Here is a 5760-nt window from a genome sequence, read left to right on the forward strand (position 1 = left end):
AAAAAGACAAGACCCCTCATAACGGGCCCTGAGCATAAGTAAACGCCTTAGTGTTCTCACCCCAAAAATTAACATGGCTTTCTTAATTCAGTGGAATTGTAGAGGAATTATGCGGAACTACAGCGACGTAACACATATTTTAGGGTCAATGCTACCCACAGTTTTATGTCTTCAGGAGACCAATCTTGGTCCACAACATGTGCGTATCCTTAAACATAACATTTTTAGACGCGATCGCGAGCAGGCAAATCGACTCTCGGGAGGCGTCGCGATTGTCCTTCAAAGCGGCGTCCCTGCTCAAGAAATCAAACTTTACACAAAACTTGAGGCAGTTGCAGTTAGCGTCGTTACCTACAAAACAATAACAATTTGCTCTTTATATCTCCCCCCACACATCACATTAACAATACAAGATTTAGAAGGCCTGATCAATGAATTGCCGGAGCCATATCTGGTAGTTGGCGATTTTAACGCTCACTCCCCGTTTTGGGGAAGCGAACGCTGTGACTCTAGGGGCAAAATTATCGAAGATTTTCTACTCTCGAATAATGTCTGTCTTTTAAACACAGGAAAGGCCACATATTGTTGCCCAAGCTCAGCAAAAATGAGTTTCCTTGATTTAGCTTTCACATCACCGTCTCTTTTTACCGATTTTAAATGGGATGTTTTAAATGATCCTCTGGGAAGTGATCACCTACCCACTGTCATCAGGCTCTCGTCTTCCACTCCAGTCATCCCCACAAGACCACGGCGCTGGAAATTTCACCTCGCCGACTGGTCACTTTTTACAGAAAGTGCCACTCTAGATAAAGAATTTTCTGAAGACCTCAGCATAGATGAAATTAATGAAAGATTTACTACATGCATAATATCTGCTGCAACACTCGCTATACCACAAACAACTTGACTCGTACAGAAGAAACACAAAGTATGGTGGACAGAAGAATGTACATTTGCAAAAAAACAGCAAAATAAAGCATGGGGCACCTTGCGCCGGTACCGCACTGCAGAGAACTTACTCATTTTTAAAAGGGCCAAGGCGAGATCGCGGTACGCGCGCAGGAATGCTGAGAAAACCTCCTGGCAGAAATATGTGTCCTCTATAAATAGTTCAATACCATCAAAGAAAATGTGGGACAAAGTTCGTAAATTCACTGGTGACCATACTTCCTTCACACTTCCGCTTTTGACAACACCCGGTACACAAACATCGTTGGAAGAACAGGCCAATTTATTGGGCGAGCACTTTGCTGATGTCTCAAGATCATCCCACTACACAAGCACATTCCAGAAACACAAAGCTATAGCTGAAAAACAAAAACTTCCATTCGGAGCAGGCATGCAGGAAGACTACAACCAGCCCATTACACTCCAGGAATTAAATAGAGTATTATCTTCCGGTAAAAAGACAGCACCAGGCCCAGACAATGTGCATTACAATATGCTTGCCCATCTCTCTGATACAGCCGTACAGGCACTGTTAAAATTCTTCAATAAAATATGGATGACTGGCAGAATACCTGAGGAGTGGAAGAAAGCAGTAATAGTACCTTTTTTGAAACCCGGAAAATCACCAACAAGTCCTGACAATTACAGACCAATAGCCCTCACCAGCTGCATTGCTAAATCTTTTGAAAGTGTAATAAATATTAGACTCACCTTTGTACTCGAATCTCGGCAACTATTAGATGTACATCAATGTGGATTCAGAAAAGCATGCTCAACCACCGATCACCTTGTCCGCCTAGAGAACACCATACGGGAAGCGTTCATCCACAAACAGCAGTGTATCGGGGTCTTCTTCGACATGGAGAAGGCATACGATACCACGTGGAAGTTCGGTATCCTCCGCGACCTAGCAGAGCTAGGTATCCGAGGCAGGATGCTGAACTGCTTGAACGACTTCCTGGCTAACCGCACATTTAGGGTCCGCCTAGGAACAACTCTCTCCATGACTTTCACCCAAGAGAATGGCGTACCCCAAGGTTGCATTCTAAGCACGACACTCTTCGTAGTAAAAATGAATCCGTTAGCCAAAGTAATACCCAAGTCCATAATGTATTCGGTTTATGTAGATGACCTACAGATAGCATGCACCTCCTCCAGCATATTGTCCTGCGAGAGACAAATACAAATCACACTAAATAAACTAGCTGCTTGGGCAGAGATAAATGGGTTCAAGTTCTCTCCTCAAAAAACAGTAGCCGTTCTGTTCTCATTACGACGAGGCCTACAATTCAATCCCAACCTATACTTGAATCAAGCCACACTACCAATTAAACCAGAACATAAATTTTTAGGACTCACTTTTGACAAGAAACTCACATTTCTACCACACATTAACAACCTTAAAAAGAAAGCGTCCCAAGCCCTCAATGTATTAAAGGTGCTCTCGCGAAAACGGTGGGGGTCCGATAGAACATGCCTTTTACACATCTATCGCTCTCTGGTACACTCCAAGCTGGACTATGGGTGCATAGTATACGGTTCAGCAAGAGCATCCTACTTGAAACGACTGGACCCTGTTCATAATCTTGGTCTGCGACTATCAACTGGAGCATATAGAACATCCCCGATAAACAGTCTTTACATTGAAGCTAATGAGCCTGCACTAGAGGATAGAAGAGTCACACTGACATGCGCTTATGTCCTAAAAACCCGTTCTCTTCCTAAACATCTCTGCCATCCCATTGTTACCAAGTGCCCATCCAAAAGATTATTCAACAATAAACCACAATCCATCCGGCCACTAATAATGCGCTTTGAAGATAAATGTGAAGAGTTAGGAGTACTGGATGCCCTGCCGAATATTGCACAAAAATATGAAAATTTACCACCATGGTACAACCTGCCTTCAGTGTGCGACTTCACACTGACACACTTACATAAAAAGGAAATGCCACATCAGCTCATACTACAAGAATTCTTTGAACTGCAAGAAAAATATGACACCTTCACTGAATATTACACTGATGGGTCAAAAACAGAAAATCATGTTGGAAGTGCAGTAATTCAAGACAAAAATGAAAAAATGATACGACTGCCACAGTATGCATCGTTTTTTACTGCCGAGAGTTATGCAGTCTTTGTAGCCGTAGACCAAATAGTAAAAGAAAACATTAAAAATAGCGTCATTTACACCGATTCACTGAGTATGCTCAAAGCGCTGCACTGTAGAAACGCCGCTGAACCCATTATAGGAAACATCATACATAACATAATTAAAATAAAAAAACAAAATCATAACATGATATTCTGCTGGGTGCCCAGCCATGTTGGAATTGTAGGTAATGAGAGAGCAGATGCATGCGCAGCACAAGCTCGAATTGATCAAATAAAACAAGATAACATACCACACAGGGATTTTTTGAAATTAGTGCACAGTAAACTCAGAATTAAGTGGCAGGCTGCATGGGAAGAACAGGCAAACAACAAACTGCATTCTATAAAACCCGTTTTAGGAGAATGGAAATCATGTAGACATCAAGAACGTTTTACTGAAGTTATTTTATGTCGGCTACGCATTGGGCACACACACCTTACACACAACTTTTTACTGACAAAACAAGACAAACCTCTCTGCGAAATGTGCGGCGATGTACTCACTGTAAACCACATTTTAATTTCATGTAGAAAACTAAAACAACTGAGAAAAAAATATTTTACAACACTCTACAATGAATACATCCCAATGCACCCCAAGTTCCTTTTAGGTGATCAAGCACTGGTTGATCTTTCAAGTATTTTTAAGTTTCTTAATGAAGCCAATGTTTTAAACAAACTTTAGTATAAAAAGTGTAACATTTAACAACCTTGTGTTTGGCGCATCATAGCCATAGTTACTTTTGCGCCATTAAAATCAATATAACTAACAAAATTCATCGCAGTGAAACTTAGCCAGCCTTAATAACTGATCAGAAATTCTATCAACAGAAGATGAAGGCAAGCGGCACTGCAGAGGACCTCTCATCCAGAGCAAGAGCAGTTTTTTGGTCACCCCGATACATACTAGGTGCATGTAGTCAAGCGGGCAGTGAGATACCAAACCAATTGGCAATGCAGAAAGAGGAGTATTGGCTATGTGGTGTTCACTCTAAACTTTGTTAGCAAAATCTTCATCTGTTCTCAAAGGGGAATCGGTGTCAGGGAAAACGACTCTTCCTTCAACGTATTCTCCCTTCTGCTGACATTTTCCACAACCATAATAGCCCCCGCAGGGGGGCGCCTGCAGTTTGCAGGCGTCGCGACAGTGAGTGGCGACACCGCGGGTTCCCGAGCATCCGCAGGGACATCCCCGCAAGGGATGATGGTGAACTGTGCATCACCACGGACCCGAGCACCCACGCCCCGCCGTGCGTGGCATCGCCGTGTCCGGGGAAAAGGGGATCCTGGTGGTTGAGCCGATGCCGAGCGTTTGGACCTTTAAGGCCCCTCGGCGGAAGCAACACACCACTTTGGCCCCAGCTTCACGTAGACGGCACCTCCGGCCTGACCCGACCGGGGAAAATTGGCAGTCGCCTTTTCCTATCCTCCACTCTGTCTTTCACTTTCCTATCTCTTTCTCACAACTCTCCTATCTCCTACTCACTTCTTAGTTTTTTTCACTTCTCATAGGCGGCCAGGGTTAACCATGTGTGGCCAACCACCCTGAGTTGTGTCGGATTTGGTTATAGTTGAGGTGTACAGCTGGCGTGGGCAGGACTTGCTTTCAAGTTCCTGTCCCGTCCCCTTGTTGGACTCCATGGTGGGTGGCTGGCACCATGACTGAAAAACTTCATTTTTTATGGCTCCCCCCTTTCAAAACCCGATCGCTCTCTCAAGAGAGGGCGGAACGAAGCAGCAGACTTTTTTTCAAAAAAGAAACCGACATTGACATTCACCAAGTTCTATGTAATCCACAGCGAAAGTAATGAAAAACAAGCAAGAATAATTTCTCCGTTCCTTGTGTCTAAATGCCTAACAGATACCCTGGGCCCTGGCTACAAGGTGTCTAAAATGGCCAGCGGAGACTTATTGTTAGAACTCCTTGACAACACCCAGAACTCGAAAATCGCAAACATTGCATCCATCCGAGAAATCCCAGTTTCCATAACAGCGCACCGATCCCTAAACTCAGTCCGTGGTGTCATCTCTGAAAACGACTTCATACACCTAACCGAGAAAGAATTGCTGGAAGGCCTGTCTGACCAAAATGTCACAGATGTGTACAGAATCAAAATCCGGAAAGACAGTAAAGAAATAGAGACAAAACACTTGGTTCTAACATTCAATACAAGTACATTACCAGAAACCATCGATGTAGGATACTTAAAAGTAAATGTCAAGCACTACATTCCAAACCCACGAAGATGCTTCAACTGCCAAAGGTTTGGCCGCGGCTCACAGAGCTGCCGCGGCCGCAAAACGTGCGCAAAATGTGCTTCCAAAGATCACGTTTCTGAGGAATGTGACGCAGCCCTGCGCTGCGCTAACTGCGAAGGAGAACATGCTGCATACTCCAGGGCCTGTCCGTCCTGGAAGAAGGAAAAAGAGATTATCACGATAAAAACCAAGGAAAACATTTCATTTAAAGAAGCAAGAAGGCGATTTGCCGTTACCAACCAGTTCTCCTTCACAGCAAAATCCAGCTTTGCTGATGTGGTGCGCAGGGGCGGTGCACCACACAGCACCCCGGTCGCTGCCGAGGCCACTTCCATCGAGCCAATGGCAGGACCATTCACGCCCCAGGCAGGGTCAGCGAAAGCTGCCCTGCCAGTGTCA

The sequence above is a fragment of the Amblyomma americanum genome, chromosome 6, assembly GCF_052857255.1.
Source record: "Amblyomma americanum isolate KBUSLIRL-KWMA chromosome 6, ASM5285725v1, whole genome shotgun sequence".
NCBI lineage: Eukaryota > Metazoa > Arthropoda > Arachnida > Ixodida > Ixodidae > Amblyomma > Amblyomma americanum.